We start from the raw sequence: 17,510 nt of genomic DNA on the forward strand, positions 1-17,510 counted from the left end.
GGAGAGGTTAAGCAGGTTGGGACTATACCCATTGGGGTTTAGAAGAATGAGAGATGATCTTATTGAAGCATATAAGATTCTGAGGGGGCTTGACATCCAGGGAAGGATGTTTCTCCTCATGTGGAGGAGACTTTAGATCAAGGGGGGACAGTGGCAGAATAAGGGTCCATCCATTAAATCAATGGAGGAGGAGGATTTATTTTTCTCTGAGGGTGCTTAATCTGTGGAAATCTTTCCCCGAGACAGTAGTGAAAGATAAGGGACATTGAGGGACAAGGCTGAGTTATCCAGAAGTGAGTCAAGAATTATTGGGGCAGGCAAAAAATTGGAATTAATTGGTTTGATGGGCTGAATGGCCAACTCCTCCTATTTCTGATCTACTTATGTCCCCTGTCGCCAGATCTTAGCCACTTGAGTTGGGACCGGGATTGAACAGACATCCTCTCTGACCCAGAACATCATTGTTATGTGAGATGATCAGTATCCAGGAGACATTCCTCCCTGACTATCATTGTGTCTTGCAGTTTAGTAAGTCAGATATACAGGTTTCATTCACAAACTTCATGTGAAGAGGTCCATGATATGTGTTTGTTACCTCTAGCCTTAGTCACATCAAGTCAATGAATAGTACCTTGATCAGTATTGGTAGACCAATTCAGTGGGATATCGGCCAGTAGGTAGTGGCTAGAACAGTGGAGGTAATCACCTTTGCATAGTCAGGAATGTTTCCCCTTTCATTGCCAAAGGCTGTCCGCACCTTAACAGAGCACGAGGTGCCCGAAAATGTGCCAGGTGACCCCATGTACACCAGTGGAAGCTCTTTCAGGCATTACCCTGTGTCCCACCTTCATCTCCCCCTTCCACCCTTACCCAGTGCAACCATCCATAACCAGCTTGCTTAGGGCAACTTGACTTTTTTTTAGGTTTAATTTATGGAATGTAGGTGTCACTGGCTACATCAGCATTTATTGCCCATCACTGAGAAGGTAGTGGTGAACTTCCTTCATGAACAGCTACAGTTTCTGAGCTGTAAGTATAACTACAGTGCTGTTAGGGAGGGAATTCCCGGATTTTGACCCAGTGATAGTGATAGTAATTAGGATGGTGAGTGACTTGGAGGGGAACATCCAGGTGCTGCCATGTATCTGCTGCTCTTGTGCTTCTAAAGGATAATGGCTGTGATTTTGGAAGATGCTGCCTAAGGAACCTTGATGAGTTCCTACAGTGCCATCTTGTAGGTGGTACACTGCTGTCACTGTGTGTCAGTAATGAAGGAAATGGATATTTGTGGAAGGGATGTCAATCAAGCGGGCTGCTTAGTCCTGGATGGCGTCGAGCTTCTTGAGTGTTATTGGAGCTGCACCCATCCAGGCAAGTGAAGAGTATTTCTGACTTACGCCTTGAAAATGATGGACAGACTCTGGGGAGTCAGGAAGTGAGCCACAGGATTCCTAGTCTTTGACCTGTTCTGGTAGCCACAGTATTTATCTGATTAGTCCATTTAAGTTTCTGGTCAAAGCTAGCCCCCAAGATGTTAATAGTGGAGGATTCAGCAATGGTAACACCATTGAATGTCTTTACAATTCTCCACCGGAATCTGAGACAGTCACACTTGTATCCCTGGCAGTGGAGGCGGATGATACAGATGTCACCCTGCAATGAGGGTGGTCAGACATGTCAAAAGCAGAGGAAAGGATGCTCATCCTGACAAACGAGGCCTGTCAATGTACCATTGGATTAGGCATCGTGAAGTAGATCCAAGTGACCTTGTGTCCCTCTGACTGACTCCTAGGCACAGGGGCACGAGAATTAATGGTTTGTGTGTTTTTCCACAGAAGGAATTGATAGAATTCATCGTAATAGCATTGTTGGCCTAACTGCTGGCTCTAATCTCACATAATATAGTGACAGAGGCAGAATGAAGCCATAAGATATTAGGAGCAGAAGGAGGCCATTCAGCCCATCTAGTCTTCTCTGCCATTCAATGAGATCATAACTGATGTGACATGATTATCCATAATCCACTTTCCCACCTTACCTCACAACCCTTGATTCTCTTACTGATTAAAAATCTGTCTATCTCAGCCTTGAACATATTTAACAACCAGTATCTGCACTACAGGATTCCACAGATTCACTGCCCTCTGACAGAAGAAATTCCTCCTCAGCCCTGTCTTTAACAGTGACCTCTTATTCTGAAATTATGCCCTCTGGTCCTAGACTCTCCCACAAGGGGAAACAACCTCTCACTATCTATCCTTTCAAGATTCCTGAGAATCTTATATGCCTCAGTAAGGTCACCTCTCATTCTGCTAAACCCCAGTGAGTACAGGCACAACCTACTCAACCTCTGCTCATTGATGACCATTGATTGGCCTTTTAAGGGCCTCAATAGACCTAAGGGCTACCAGACTGTCTGACGCCTGACCCTGTTCCCCATTTAATATGAGGCACAGGCTGGGAGTGGATGAAGAAAAAATGCAGTGTGGTACTGTGGGAGTATAGCATTGTCTGTGGTACAATCTTATGGGTTGGATACTCAATAAAGGCTTATTTTACCTCCACCCCACACACATAATTATGTCAACGAGGGTGAAATACATCCCTTCATCTTTTGTCTGAGCTGTACCTGCAATTGTTTTGAACAGTGGCTAACTTTATAATTATGATTAAACACACTCACTGACCCTAAATAGAGCATTGTCTACTTGTCAAATTTCTTTCAAATTATTTTTTTTAAAACATCACATCTTTTAAAAATGTAAAAAACACTAAAATATTCATTTTATTTTAGCTTCCATCTTAATCCAGTCAGAAGCACTTCTTTTTAACATTTAAATTAGAAGTGAAGGTGGTTTTTATTTGCTGCTTTCCTGTGTGTGACTATTTCAGTGTGATTGGTGCTGGGTTTCTGTGCCGCTGTGCACTAAGACAACGCGACCAGTTGCCAGGTTCAAACTGCTCTCGGGAAAGGGGAAAGTCACAGCCCTCTCAAAGTACCTTTATTCAAGGTCACCAGCGAGGCCCTTTGTTTCGATGCTGACACCGATATCTGGAGCACTGAGTCATAATAAACTATGACTAGTGAGCAGACATGTTTGGATTGCTCTCGCCATGTGTCAATAACACATTCTCGTTCGGTTATGCTAAATTTAATTGCCTGTTGCTACAGTGAGATTTCTACAGAAGTTAGTAGGAGGCTGTGACACCAATGGTGCTGTACAGAATGTGGCAGTTTCCACAGTATAAAAGTATAGAAGTTTTTTATACTTTGCAAAGATTTTGCTCAGTTTAACATTTGCATATCTCTGATGGTGTAACTGATTCTGGGGCACTTTAGTCTTTTATTGGGGTTAATCTTTAATCCTACATCCTGTCTTATTCTCAGTAATTCATCTAGCAATGAGATCTGGGATTCCATGTCCAATGTGACTAAGGAGGCAAGTCATCCACTATGGATTTTATAAATATTTAATCAAAACATTTATCCCAAAAGGAAAAACACCTCTTCCACGAAGCCACCTGTCACTTCTTCTCAGTTTTGCTTTTACCAAGCTCTGACCTCTGTTCTGCTGTTAATACAATGTCTTACCTCAATGCTACTATCAGCACCTTCTCTAGCCTTTCACACAACCATTAACACTTTCACTGCCTTATACGGTGGCACAGTGGACAGCACTGCTGCCTCACAACACCAGAGACCCGGTTTCAAATCCCAGCTTGGGTGACTGTCTGTGTGGAGTTTGCGATTTCTCCGTGTCTGCGTGAGTTTCCTCCGGGTGCTCCGCTTTCCTCCCACAGTCCAAAGATGTGCAGGTTAGGTGGATTGACCATGCAAATTGCACCTTAGTGTCCAAAGATGTGTAGGTTAGAAGGAATTGGGGGGTAAAAATATGGGTTTAATGGGATAGGGCACAGGTAGGCCTGGATAAAATGCTCTGTTGGAGAGTTGGTGCAGACTTGATGGGCTGAATGGCTTCCTCCTGCGCTGTAGCAATTCTATGACTCTACCCTACACACCTTTGCTGCAATGTCTTCTAGCTCCCTCCTATCGCTGACCTTCCCTGCTCCAGCTTCTTTACCTGCTCTTAAAATGTATAGAATCCATCACATTCCCCCACTCTTCAGCTCTGTAGGTCATGAAGACTTGAGCTTTTGTCCCCCAAAAAATGACTAAGTGTCATTTTGGGTGAGAAAAACAGTGTAATTCATGCCAGACATGCAATTTTCCCACACCTAGTCATTTTCTTTAGGCGAGGGGGTGAACCCTAAACATGCTCGCAAGCCAGGAGATTTTGAAAGGCCACCCAAATCTCAAAGTGAATTGAAGACCCCTCCCCCCACATACATAAGGGAATGCCTCCCCTGGCTCATTGAAGGCATGTCACCCCCGCTTCCCCCACAATAAAGATTCCTGGCATTGGGGGCCTCCCAATGGTCCCTTCATGCCTTCCCCCTTCATGACCTACTTGTTCCACTCACTCACAGGCCCTGCTCCCTTGGCACTGCCAGGGTGTTGGGGCAGTGCCCATCAGGTTGGCAGACAATCTGGCCTCAAACGGACTCAGCATATTTAAATGATTATTGAACCAGATTAGGCTTTTATCAAACTTTTACTTCCAGATTTTTACTGAATTTAAATGATATCATTGGTTATGGTGGAATTTGAACCCAGGTCCCATAGCATTAGCCTGGGTCTCTGGACTATTAGCCTAGAGACAATGCCATGACACCACCACCTCCCCTCACATTTATATACATAACTGGACACAGTACTGTAGATGTGGCCTCACTATTGCCATGTACAGCAATCTCTGTAATCTCCTCTAGCCCCCACAATTGTCCAAGGTACCTGCACTCCTTTAATCCTTGTCTCTGAAACACCCCCAATTTTAATCGTGCCACTCTTGGAGGTCGTGCATTGAGCCGTCTGCGTGCCAAGGACTGGAATTCTCTCTTTAATCCTCTCTGCCTCTCTATTTGATTTGATTTAATTTATTATTGTCACATATATTAGTGTGTACAGTGAAAAGTATTGTTTCTTGCGCACCATACAGATAAAGCATACTGTTCCTGGAGAAGGAAACACGAGAGTATAGGATGTAGTGTTACAGTTATAACTAAGGTGCAGAGAAAGATCAACTTAATGCAAGGCAAATCTGTTCAAAAGTCTGACTGCAGCAGGGAAGAAGCTGTTCTTGAGTTGGTTGGTACATAACCTCAGATTTTTGTGTCTTTTTCCCGACGGAAGAAAGTGGAAAAGAGAATATCCGGGGCATGTGGGGTCCTTAATTATGCTGACTGCTTTGCTGAGGCAGTGGGAAGTGTAGACAGAGTCAATGGTTGGGAGGCTGGTTTGCGTAATGGATTGTGCTACAGTCACGACCTTTTGTAGTTTTTTGCAGTCTTGGGCAGAGTAGGAGCCATACCAAGCTGTGATGCAACCAGAAAGAATGCTTTCTCTGGTGCACCTATAAAAGTTGGTGAGAGTCGTAGCTGACATGCCAAATTTCCCTAGTCTTCTGAGAAAGTAGAGACGTTGGTGGGCTTTCTTAACTACAGTGTCGGCATGAGGGGATCAGGACAAGTTGTTGGTGATCTGGACACCTAAGAATTTGAAGCTTTTGACCCTTTCTACTTTGTCCCCATTGATATAGACAGGGGTGTGTTCTCCTCTATGCTTCATAAGAACATAAGAAATAGGAGCAGGAGTAGGCCATCTAGCCTTTCAAGCCTGCCCCGCCATTCAATAAGATCATGGCTGATCTGAAGTGGATCAGTTCCACTTTCCCACTTTCTCCCCATAACCCTTAATTCCCCTGTCTATCAGAAATCTATCTACCTGTGACTTAAATATATTCAATGAGGTAGCCTCCACCACTTCAATGGGCAGAGATTTCCAGAGATTCACCACCCTTTGAGTGAAGAAGTTCCTCCTCAACTCCGTTCTAAACTGCACCCCCTCACTTATTTTGAGGCTGTGCCCTCTAGTTCTGCTATCCTTTCTAAGCGGGAAGAATCTCTCTACCTCTACCCAATCTAGCCCCTTCGTTATCTTGTAAGTCTCTATAAGATCCCCCCTCAGCTTTTCAAACTCTAACGAGTACAGACCCAGTCTATTCATTCTCTCTTCATAAGCTAATCCCCTCATCTCTGGTATCAGCCTGGTGAGCCTTCTCTATACTCCCTCCATGGCCAATATATCCTTTCACAAATAAGGAGGCCAAAACTGCATACAGTACTCCAGCTGCGGCCTCACCAGTGCCTTGTACAGTTGCAGCAAGACCTCCCTGCTTTTATATTCTATCCCCCTCGCTATAAAGGCCAGCATTCCATTCGCCTTCTTGATCACCTGCTGCACCTGCAGGCTGGGTTTTTGCGACTCGTGCACAAGGACCCCCAGGTCCCTCTGCACCGTAGCATGCTGCAGCTTTTCACCCTTTAAATAGTAATCCCTCCTACTATTATTTCTATCAAAGTGGATAACCTCACATTTGCTAACGTTATCATAGAATCCCTACAGTGCAGAATGAGGCCACTCGGCCCATCGAGTCGGCACTGACCACAATCCCACCTAGGCCCCACTCCCATAGCCCCACACATTTACCCTGTTAATTCCCCTGACCACTTGGGTCAATTTAGCACGGCCAATCCACCTGACCCACGCATCTTTGGACTGTGGGAGGAAACCGGAGCACCCGACTGAAACCCACGCAGACACTGGGAGAACGTGCAAACTCCACACAGACAGTAACCTGAGGCCAGAATTGAACCCAGGTCCCTGGCGCTGTGAAGCAGCAGCACTAACCACCGTGTTGCCCACACTGTGGAATTCCACAACTTGGGGGCTCATGCACAGTAAGAGCCCATCTCCAGCCCTGGAAGCTTCACCCAACAATTTGCATTTAGACCAGCAACCACTGAGCAACACCTGGGTAAGACATGCTTTGGAAATTAGCTTTGTTCCGAGATCACATTCACTCAAAGTAAAGCCAGAATCGAAGACACCAGCCCAGTTTGTAGTCCCCACTTTGTTGCCAACACCCCTTCTTCACTGAAAATAACATTAAAGATTCAGCGACCTGCTCAAAGGAAGGCTTTTCAGTGGAAGCACTGACCTGTCTCTGATGCGGATAAGCACTCACAGCCAGTCCTGCTGCATTTGCTCAGGGAAGCACCTTCATTCATTCTACAACAGAAAATTGGGCACTCGTCCAACTGGTAGATGACACCTCTGCTTCTGCCTCTTGGCCTGGATTAGAGGCCAAGGGGATAAGGTTACAATGAAGGTGGTCCACAGCGGGCGGGCTGGAAGCTTTCTGGAAACATGGACACGGGTAAGAGCATGTGGGTCACCAAAGCACAGGGGCTGGATAGTGACACCTCCATGGCTTCACTTCAATTGCTACTGAGAATACAGCAGTTGGTTAATACTTCAATCAGGCAATTCTTCAACCTGGAGACCCCAGATACAGGAATTGGTTTGGACCAGACGTGCGAGAAATGAAAGGTGGCCATTTTACCGCTGCCTATTTGTAGGAATATTTAACCTGCTTCCCTACTTCTCTCTCTCTCTCACTACAACAATATCACCTCCACCCACTAAAACAAAATCAAGCAAAACTTCAATGACTTTGGCAAAGAACTAAAGGTCTCCCAAGTCCTTGAACACCAACGTGAGTGCTGCCACTCAACCGCCACCAGACACGGGGGCTGAGGGAGAAAAAAGAAAGGGGGATGTGAAGGAGGGAGAGAGGCAGAGAGGATGGGAGGGAGAGAGGGGTGAGGAGGAAGGGGGAAGAGAGAGAGGAGAAGTAGGGAATACTCCACCTGCCAGGTCCTCACCCACTCACTCAGCCTATCCAGATCTCTCTGCAGACTTTCTGCGCCTTCCACGCAATTTGCTTTTCCACTCATTTTCGTGTCATCAGCAAATTTCGTTACCCTATACTCAGCCCCCTCCTCTAGATCATCTGTGTAAATGGTAAACAAACTGTTGTGGCATAAAGTACAGTGGCACAATGGTTAGAACTGCTGCCTCATAGCATCAAGAGCCTGAGTTCAATTCCAGCCTCGGGTCACTGTCTGTGTGGAGTTTACGTGTTCTCCTCCTGTCTGTGTGGGTTTCCTGCGGGTGCTCTGGTTTCCTCCCACAGTCCAAAGATGCTCAAGTCTGGTTAATTGGCCATGCTAAATTGTCCCTTAGTGTTAAGGGATTAGTTGGGTAAATATGTGGCATTATGGGGGATAGGGCCTGGCTAGGATTGTTGTTAGTACAGGTTCGATGGGCCAATTAGCCTCCTCCTGTATTGTAGGGATTCTCAGATATTCACTGGTGCTGTCATAACCTAGACAGCTATGGGACAAGAGCTGCAAAATGGGATTCCTGTAGTCAAATGTTTATTGACCAGTATGGACTTGATGGGAAAAATGGTTTCCTACTGCGCTATAAATATCTACGAACCTATGAATCATAAATCAAGGCTGGTACTCACTGAGTGAATGTAGAACAGTTTGAGGAGCCATCTTTGGGATTGTATGTTAAACACAGGTTTATTTGGTAGCAAAAGCCACTAGCTTTCGGAGTGCAGCTCCTTCTTCAGCTGAGTGGGAGTTGTGTTCACAAACAGGGCATATAAAGACACAAACTCAATTTACAAAATAATGGTTGGAATGCGAGTCTTTACAGGTAATCAAGACTTAAAGGAACAGGCAATGTGAGTAGAGAGAGGGTTAAACACAGGTTAAATAGATGTGTATTATCTCCAGCCAGGACAGTTAGTGAGATTTTGCAAGCCCAGGTAAGTCGTGGAGGTTACAGATAGTATGACATGAACCCCAGATGCAGTTGAGGCTGTCCTCATGTATGTGGAACTTGGCTATCAGTCTCTGCTCAGCGGCTCTGCGATGTTGTCATGAAGGCTGCCTTGGAGAACGTTTACCCGAAGATCAGAGTCTGAATGCCCGTGGCCGCTGAAGTGTTCGCCAACTGGAAGCAAACATTCTTACCTGGTGATTGTCGAGCGATGTTCATTTATCCGTTGCCATAGCGTCTGCATCGTCTCCTCAGTGTACCATGCCTCGGGACATCCTTTCCTGCAGCGTATCAGGTAGACAATGTTGGCCAAGTTGCAAGAGTATGTACCGTGTACCTGGTGGATGATGTTCTCGCGTGAGATGATGGCATCCTTGTTGATGATCCGGCACATCTTGCAGAGGTTGCTGTAGCAGGGTTGTGTGTCGTCGTGGTCACTGTTCTCCTGAAGGCTGGATAGTTTGCTGTGGACAATGGTCTGTTTGAGATAATAAACCTATTGGACTTTAACCTGGTCTGTGTGAGACTTCTTACTGTGTTTGCCCCAGTCCGATGCTGGCATCTCCACATCAGATGTTAAACCCAGGCCACGTCTGCATGCCTAGGTGCACTATTCCAAAGAAGGGTATCTCTCAGTCTCCAGGCCAATATATATCTGAAAGGTAGATTGTCTGCCTCTTACCATGTAGTTGGATGTGGGATCTTGCTCTGCACAGATATTTACTGTGTTTCCTGCATTAAAACAGTAGTTACACTTCAAAAAGTTATTGGGTTGTAAAGTGCTTTGAGACATCTGGCGAAATGAAAAGCATGAGGAGATGGTGGTGTTGTGATAATGTTTTATTCATTCGTAGGGCATGGGTGTAGCTGGCTGGCCAGCATTCATTGCCCATCCCTAGTTGCCCTTGAGCAGGTGGTGGTGAGCTGCCTTCTTGAATCACTGCCGTCTAGGGATTGATAATAAATGCTGACCTATAGCACCAACACCCTGTGAAAGAATGAAATCAATTCTAAAAGAGGTTCGCCCGTGTGTCCGAATTCTCTAGTTCTACTTTCCCATGACTCTCCCACAATGCCGTTAGGGAGGGAATGTCACTAGATTTGTAATCCAGAGACTGGGGCTAATATTTTGGGGGCAATGGGTTCAAACCCCACCATGACAGCTGCTACAATTTAAATTCATCTAATAAATCTTGAATCTAAAGCTAGTCTCAGTAATAGTGCCTGTAATATTGAACTAAAATCCTTTAGGGAAGAAAAGTAAGAAGTCTCAAAACACCAGATTAAAGTCAAACTGATTTATTTGGAATCACAATCTTTCACAGAGCTGCTCCTTCATCAGGTAATTGGAAGTTCCAATCAAGGTTATTCCAAATAAATCTTGAACTTTAACCTGGTTTTGTGAGACTTCTTACTGTGCCCACCAGTCCAATGCTGGCATTTCCACATCATGACTTTAGGGAAGGAAATCTGCTAGCCTACATGTGACTCCAGACCCACAGCAATGTGGTTGACTCTTAAATGCCACTCTGAAATGGCCTAGCTATGCAGTTCAATGCAATTAGAGATGGGCAATAAATGCTGACCCAGCCAGTGATACCCTTGATCAATCCACAAACCCAGGGTTGAACAAGGAATTCATTGAGCAATGCGTATGATTTCAGTCAGGACTGACTCTTCACCTGAATCGATCAGAAAAAAAGTTTAGCTGCTGCCAACCACAACAGAAATGTACAGTCAACCCATAACTGTCCAGTGTGAGTGCGAATAATAAAGCGTGTCCCAGAGATACCTCCTTAGATAGGACACCTCAGAAGCCTGTCCACCATCTACAGGCACAAGTCAGAAATACTCCCCATTTGCCTAGACGAGTGCAGCTCCAAAAACACTCGAGAAGCGCAAGGCCATCCAGGACAAAGCAGCCTCTTGTTTACTTACCCTTCCATAAACGTTCAGTTCCTCCATCACTGATGCCCACTGACAGCCATGTGTAATGTTAAAATGCTGCAGAGCGTGATATGTGGAGGCATAGCTGGAGTTTGGGAATGCGGAGCGGCTGTGGAGCCCAGTGGGCAGAGCCGCAGTCGAACTTGAGTTCAAACTCGTGTTCCGAGGAAGTGGACTGCAATTTCAAGCTTACGTTGCGGCAGTTGGTAATCGGCATTTAAACTCAATTGTCGACCTTCGGGAGTTGAAGAGCATGGAGATCTTCGTTGTCCTCCCTAGTAAATAGTTCTCTCTCAATAAATAAATCAATTACTATCTCCTGGCAAGTAATTGTACGACCGCTCAATTATTACATCTATAAGATGTACTGCGGGAACTCACTAAGGTTCCTTAGTCAGCACCTTCCAAACCCATGACCATATCTATCAAAATATATCGCTATTGCCTCATTGTTGCTGGGTCAAAATCCTGGAATGCCTCCCCCCACTAACAGCACTGTGGGTGTACCTACACCGCATGGTATGCAGCGGTTCAAGAAGGTAGCTCGCCACCACCTTCTCAAGGGAAATTAGGGATTGATAATAAATGCTGACCTACGGCACCAACACCCTGTGAAAGAATGAAATCAATTCTAAAAGAGGTTCGCCCGTGTGTCCGAACTCTCTAGTTCTACTTTCCCATGACTCTCCCACAATTGGGTACAGCTTATTCAGATGTTCAGTGACCAGCCAATAGTTTTATCAGTGTAAGCTCCATTATCTGTTCACTTTGAACTCTCAGTTTACTATCATTGAGCAATGGCAATCATATCTACTCTGCATCCTTCCCCTCTCACTTGGAACCTCTTGATTTAATCCTGATTTTCTCACCCATTATACTAAAACTGTATGAGGGAGCAACATCCTTTCTTCTATAATCCTTGCTACAAATATCTGCTTGTGTGTGCAAACTCTTTATAAGTAAGAGAAGTATGTGGTCAATAGATTATTATCAAACTGTCTCAACCATTACATCAAGGTCAGCCAGAAGCTGCAAGGACAATTTGATCATTTGGGGGAATTTACCCAATTACTACGCCAACATCAACAGAAACTGATATGAAAGTTATTAAAGACTTTATGCATTGCAGGAGAAACAACTCTGATAATTATGGGTTAGAGTTCAGGGCGTAGATTAATCAGCTTTCTGCCCTGACGAAGGAGTAAATATGCAAGGAGTTCTTCCTCTCTTTTTAAACTCTCATTTCGATATTTACTGCAACATCTTCTTCAATCATCCTTGTATTATTTTTACAAAGTCTTGACCTTTCCTGTTGTTTTTCTGAGCGTTTGTTAATCTGTGGTTTGTTACTGTCGCAATGTTTGGTTTTTTGCTGCAATTTCCAAACTGAGGACTCTTTTACTTTCTGTTTTGTGCTGTTTTTCTCACAGGCATAGTTTGTGGTTTGTAGTCAGCTGGCAGCCTGAAGGCTCTATAAGTGGAAAATGCTCAGAAAATTGAAATGTCCCAAAATCCCCCTAGCCTGTGACAGCGAATTCCCCCCAGCCACACTCCCACCCACGCTCAGCCTCACACTCAGCAACCCTCACAACACCAACCACCACCTCCACAACACTCTGTCACCCACACCCATTCTCACTCACACCCACATCCACACCTCCACCTACACTCACCCTCATCCTTGCACTCATCCACCCTCACAGCACCCTCACAACACCCACTCTCATCCACACCCACCCTCACCCTTGCACCCTCCCACCCTCACAACACCCCCACCCACCTCCACAACACCCACCCTCACCCCCACCCATATCCACCCTCACACTCATCCACCCTAACAACACCCCCCGCTCACCCCCAAAACACCCTCATCCACACTGTCACCTCCACCGATACCCACCCTCACACTCACCCACCCCCCACAACTCCCCAACTCACCCTAACTCCCATCCACACCTACACCCAGCCTCTCGTCCATCTACATCCACCTTCACAACACCCACACTCACCCTTAACCCAATCAACACTCACTCTGACCCTATCAACACACTCACCCTCACCCCAATCAACACTCACCCTCAACAACAGCCACACCCACCCACACCCCACAACACCTACAGGCTGACAATCTCCAACAAGACAGAGTCTAACGGTTATCTCTTGACATTCACTAACATTACCATTATTGAATCCACCCTTCCCACCACTGCCCCCCACATCAACATCTATGGGGTTACCATTGGCCAGAAATTGAACTGGATTCACCATATATGTGGCCACCAGACCATGTCAAAAGCCAGGAATCCTGCAGTGAATAACTCACTCTTGACTCCCCAAAGCCTGTCCACTATCTACTAGGCATAAGCCAGGAGTATGAAGGAATACTCTCCACTTGCAGTTCCAAAAACAGTCAAGAAGATCAACACTGTCCAGAACAAAGTAGCATCACATTCACAAATGTGGTGCAGCACGGTGGCACAGTGGATAGCATTGCTGACTCACCTCACCAGGGTCCCAGACTCAATTCTGGCCTGAGGTGATTGTCTATGTGGAGTTTGCATGTTTTCCCCATGTCTGTGAGGGTTTCCTCCAGGTGCTCCAGTTTCCTCCCACAGTCCGACAATCTGCAGGTAGGTGCATTGCCATGCTAAGTTGTCCCTAGTGTTCGGGGATTAGCAGGGTAAATGGGTGGGGTTACGGGAATGGGGCCTAGGTGGGATAGTGGTCGGTACAGACTTGATGGACCGAATGGCCTCCTTCTGCATTGAAGGGATTCTATGAATAATAACCTTTCATTCTATTCTATCTATCGACTCCCTCCACCACCGATGAACAGTAGCAGAAGTCTGTATCATCTATAAGGTGAACTGCAGGAACTCACCAAGGTTCCTTAGGCAGCACCTTCCAAACACAGGATCTTTACCACCTAGATGGATAAAAACAGCAGATATCTGTGAATACCACCACCTGGAGGTTCCCCTCCAGGTCACTCATCATTCTGACTTGGAAATGTATTGCCTTCACTGGGTCAAAATCCTGCAACACCTTCACTAACAGCACTGTGGGTGCACCTATACCTCAGCGACTGCAGCTGTTCAAGAAGGCAACTCACCACCACCTTCTCTATTTATTAGAGATAGGTGATAAATGTTGGCCTAGCCCACATCCCATGAATGAATTAAAAAAAAGCTTGGTGAGGTGTTGTGATCTGCCAGATGGGCAGGTAGAATCAGATTCAATAATAAGTTTCAAAATGGAGCTGGATATGAATCAGAATAGGATTGAGTCACAGAATTGTGGGACAAATGTGGGGAACAGGACTCATTGGAATGCTCACTCTGTAACCAAAGGTCAGATCGGCTGAGTAGTCCTCTTCTCTGCTATATTGCCCCAGGTTTATCGTCCAATATGGAGGAGCTGTCTGGCGAGCTTGCTGTCACCACAATGCCACCAGGTTGTCCACATCTGGGGCACAAAGATGTTTTGCACATGAAGCCTCAAGTTGATGGGGTTGGAGTTGAAGCATGGGAGCTGCTGACAGGGGTACTGGGGGACAATGCGGTGAGGAATAAACGAAGTACGAAGAAATGACGGAAAAGTGGGATAAAACACCATCCGACTATGCACCAGCACTATTGGATTGTGGCAGTCACTCACCATTTACACACCAGATAATGAGGGGCCCAGTCCATCTTCTCTTAAATGGACAGTAACTGTCATGTACACCTGAGCTTGCTGATCACCAACCCTATTCACCTCACTTCACTGCTTTATACATTGTTCCTCTATTTTTGAAGTTAGAGCGGACTGCGTGGGCCCTATCCAAAAACTAAATTCAAATTGAATCCAATTTGTACGCTTAAACTGGACCAGATACTGGGCAAGACGACAGCTCAGTGACTATCACTGATTGCTGTGCAGACACATGGATTTGGGCCGGTGTCAGTGGGAGTTTGCACATTCTCCCCGTGGTTGCGTGGGTTTTCTCCGGGTGCTCCGGTTTCTTCCCACAGCCCAAAGATGTGCTATTAGGCTGATTGGAGGTAATAAATTGTCCCTAAATTAGTTTTCCCTCAATGTGGAATGCCATAAGCATAGATAAGGGTCATGGGTGGAGGGGGGACTCGTAATGTTAAAATGGCGGTGCGGGCTCGTTGGGCCGAAGGGCCTGTTTCTCGGGCTGTTTTTGTTCTTTGTTCAATTTATGGTCCCCACAAGAGAGACAAACTAGATCCAAGCTGATAAGAAAAGCATTGCATCTGATTTTGGCTTTGATCTGATACTTAAGCAAAAGGCCCAGAAGCCTCACCCTACACATTTATAAGCATCCAAACATATCTGACTCTGTCTGGGAATTTTAATCTGCTCCCTCCCCAACACTATTTGCCCCCTATCCATGGGGACATTGACCTTAGACCTGCCCTGTCTCTCTATTCGCCAACCGCTGCAGATCCTCCTTTCTCCACAGTGGCAGCAGAGAGCTGTTTCCCTACTGGGCTGTCTGGAAGCAACCTGAATTATCAGACTCTGCCCAGCAACAGATGATTCATACCAGCTCTTTAGTCTCATTGGTCTGCCCTTCCTCCCTCTAGGGGCTGGAGTGAGCTGCACTGACATGTCTCTGAATGTAAAGAATGGAGTTAATCAGATTTAATTGCAGGGGAGGTGAACAGTTCCACACCAGCAATTATTCAACGTTGACATCTTGCAGCATTATCTTCGGTCTTCAGACCCGAAGCGCCAACACTTACATTCAGCCTCCTCCATGATGGTGTGCCTTAGCAATGTATTTCTTCAGCCAGGTGCATGGCCTGAATTATGGCATGCATCTCTGGTGCATATACCTGGAGGGTCTTTGGAACCCCCTGCAGGCATTGCCTGTCTTTTGCTAGAACCTTCTCAAAGTCTGGAACAGGGTCACCTTGCACTGCAGCCCTCCCCTGTCTGGAATAATGGCTATCATTCAGGAATTGCTGCTCAGGAATCCACTCCTCTGCCAATACAACTTCAGGTGGCTGGCAGAGAGGAAGGAGGGCTATGGATGCCAGGGTGACCAGGGTTGGGGACATGCTAGGTGGCGGAGGAGTGGGCTGGAAGACAAGCCACGAGCTCGCCAAGTGTGCAGTGGTGGGTGTTCAACTGGCAGTCAAAGCCATCCAAGATCTTAGAACAATTGCGCTCGGACCCAAAGTCACATATGGTCTCGAGAAAGTTTAACTGTGTGGGATCCCATCAGAGCATATCCTTGTTCAGATGGAATTCCACATTGGCCCCAAGCTTAGACTCCCTTGCCCAGGTCAGGCGCCCCACAGTTTGAGTCATTGCATGGAAATGCCCTCCATGCTCTTTGTCATAGCACAGAGACATTTCCTGAAAGGGGCGTTGCTGCACACCTTTCACTACAGCGTCCTTGACTATTGCCCAGATACACATTGATGGGCCTTGTTGCCATCCGGAGGTCTCATTGGAGGTCCCTGTATGGAGGGATCCTCTGCCACCTTCTTGGAGGCCTGGGGTGGAGGCTGGTGCATGCAGCATTTCTATACAACTGTAGATTACACCAGATCCCGGGCTCCTAAGAAACTTGCCCTTCTTGCGATCTTGCGGAGTCCATGGGCCGTGTCTATGTTCAATGTTATAGACTGCACTCCCTTTTTAGTTACCTTATAAACTTTTTATTGATGTTTCGTTTGCACTTTAGTGCCACGCTCCTGATCTGTGGACATTCAGTGTGGAGCGGGTGGGGAAGGAGGAGGATCTCCTCATGAACCCGCTCCTGATCCAGGCAGCAGGCGACTGAGCTGGTTGTCCTGCCTGACTGCCCCGTACTGCAGCTACATTTGCAGCCGGATGTTCCTGGAGAGGGAGCACGCGGTGTCCAAGGGCACTATTGAGGCCTTCCGTGCCCATTGGGCACTGCAAGGGCTGGGGTGTATTATTGACCCAATAATCACATTTTAATTTGATTTTTGTTTTAAATTTCTTTTCTACTTTGTCTTTTGTTTTGAGTGGTTCCCTTTTAATTTGTCCCTCAGTTAATCTGATTTACTTTAATTGTTTAGTCAAAAAGATTGACATCCCATAATGCAGCATGAAACCATATTGGGTTGACATGCTTTGATTATTTAACTCATGCCAGAACTACAAACTCATTGTCAATAATTATCAAAATTAAATTTTCCTAAATTAACTAACTAACTGGAAGTCTTTAAGATAATAGAAAAGGTCTGTGATAACCCCCAAGTGTTACATGGGGAGCTGCTGATTGACCACCTCATGGGACTTGTTAAATATGAGCTTCCTGGGGATTTGTAATTAACTAACCAGTGGAGACAATATATCGAGCCCTGTATAAAGCAGGATCTTGAGTGTTGCAGTGTCCCGGTTGGGACCAGTTTGTTTACTTTGCCTTATTTTGTGCAATAAAGCACTGTTTCTTTACAGCTGACTTAGAACATTACAGCACAGCACAATCCCAAGGTCAAGCTATCCCCTCTCTATAATTCTGGTGTGCTCCATGTACCTATCCAATAACCGTTTGAAAGTTCCTAAAGTGTTCGACTCCACTATCACAGTAGACAGCATATTCCACACCCCAACCACCCCTTGAGTAAAGAATCTACCTCGGACATGCCTCCTATATCTCCCACTGTGAACCTTATAGTTATGTCCCCTTGTAACAGCTACATCCACCTGAGGAAATAATCTCTGCACTTCCACTCTATCACTCCCTCTCATCATCTTATAA

The sequence above is a fragment of the Carcharhinus amblyrhynchos genome, chromosome 9, assembly GCF_965287045.1.
Source record: "Carcharhinus amblyrhynchos chromosome 9, sCarAmb.v2.hapA, whole genome shotgun sequence".
NCBI classification, from domain to species: Eukaryota; Metazoa; Chordata; class Chondrichthyes; order Carcharhiniformes; family Carcharhinidae; genus Carcharhinus; species Carcharhinus amblyrhynchos.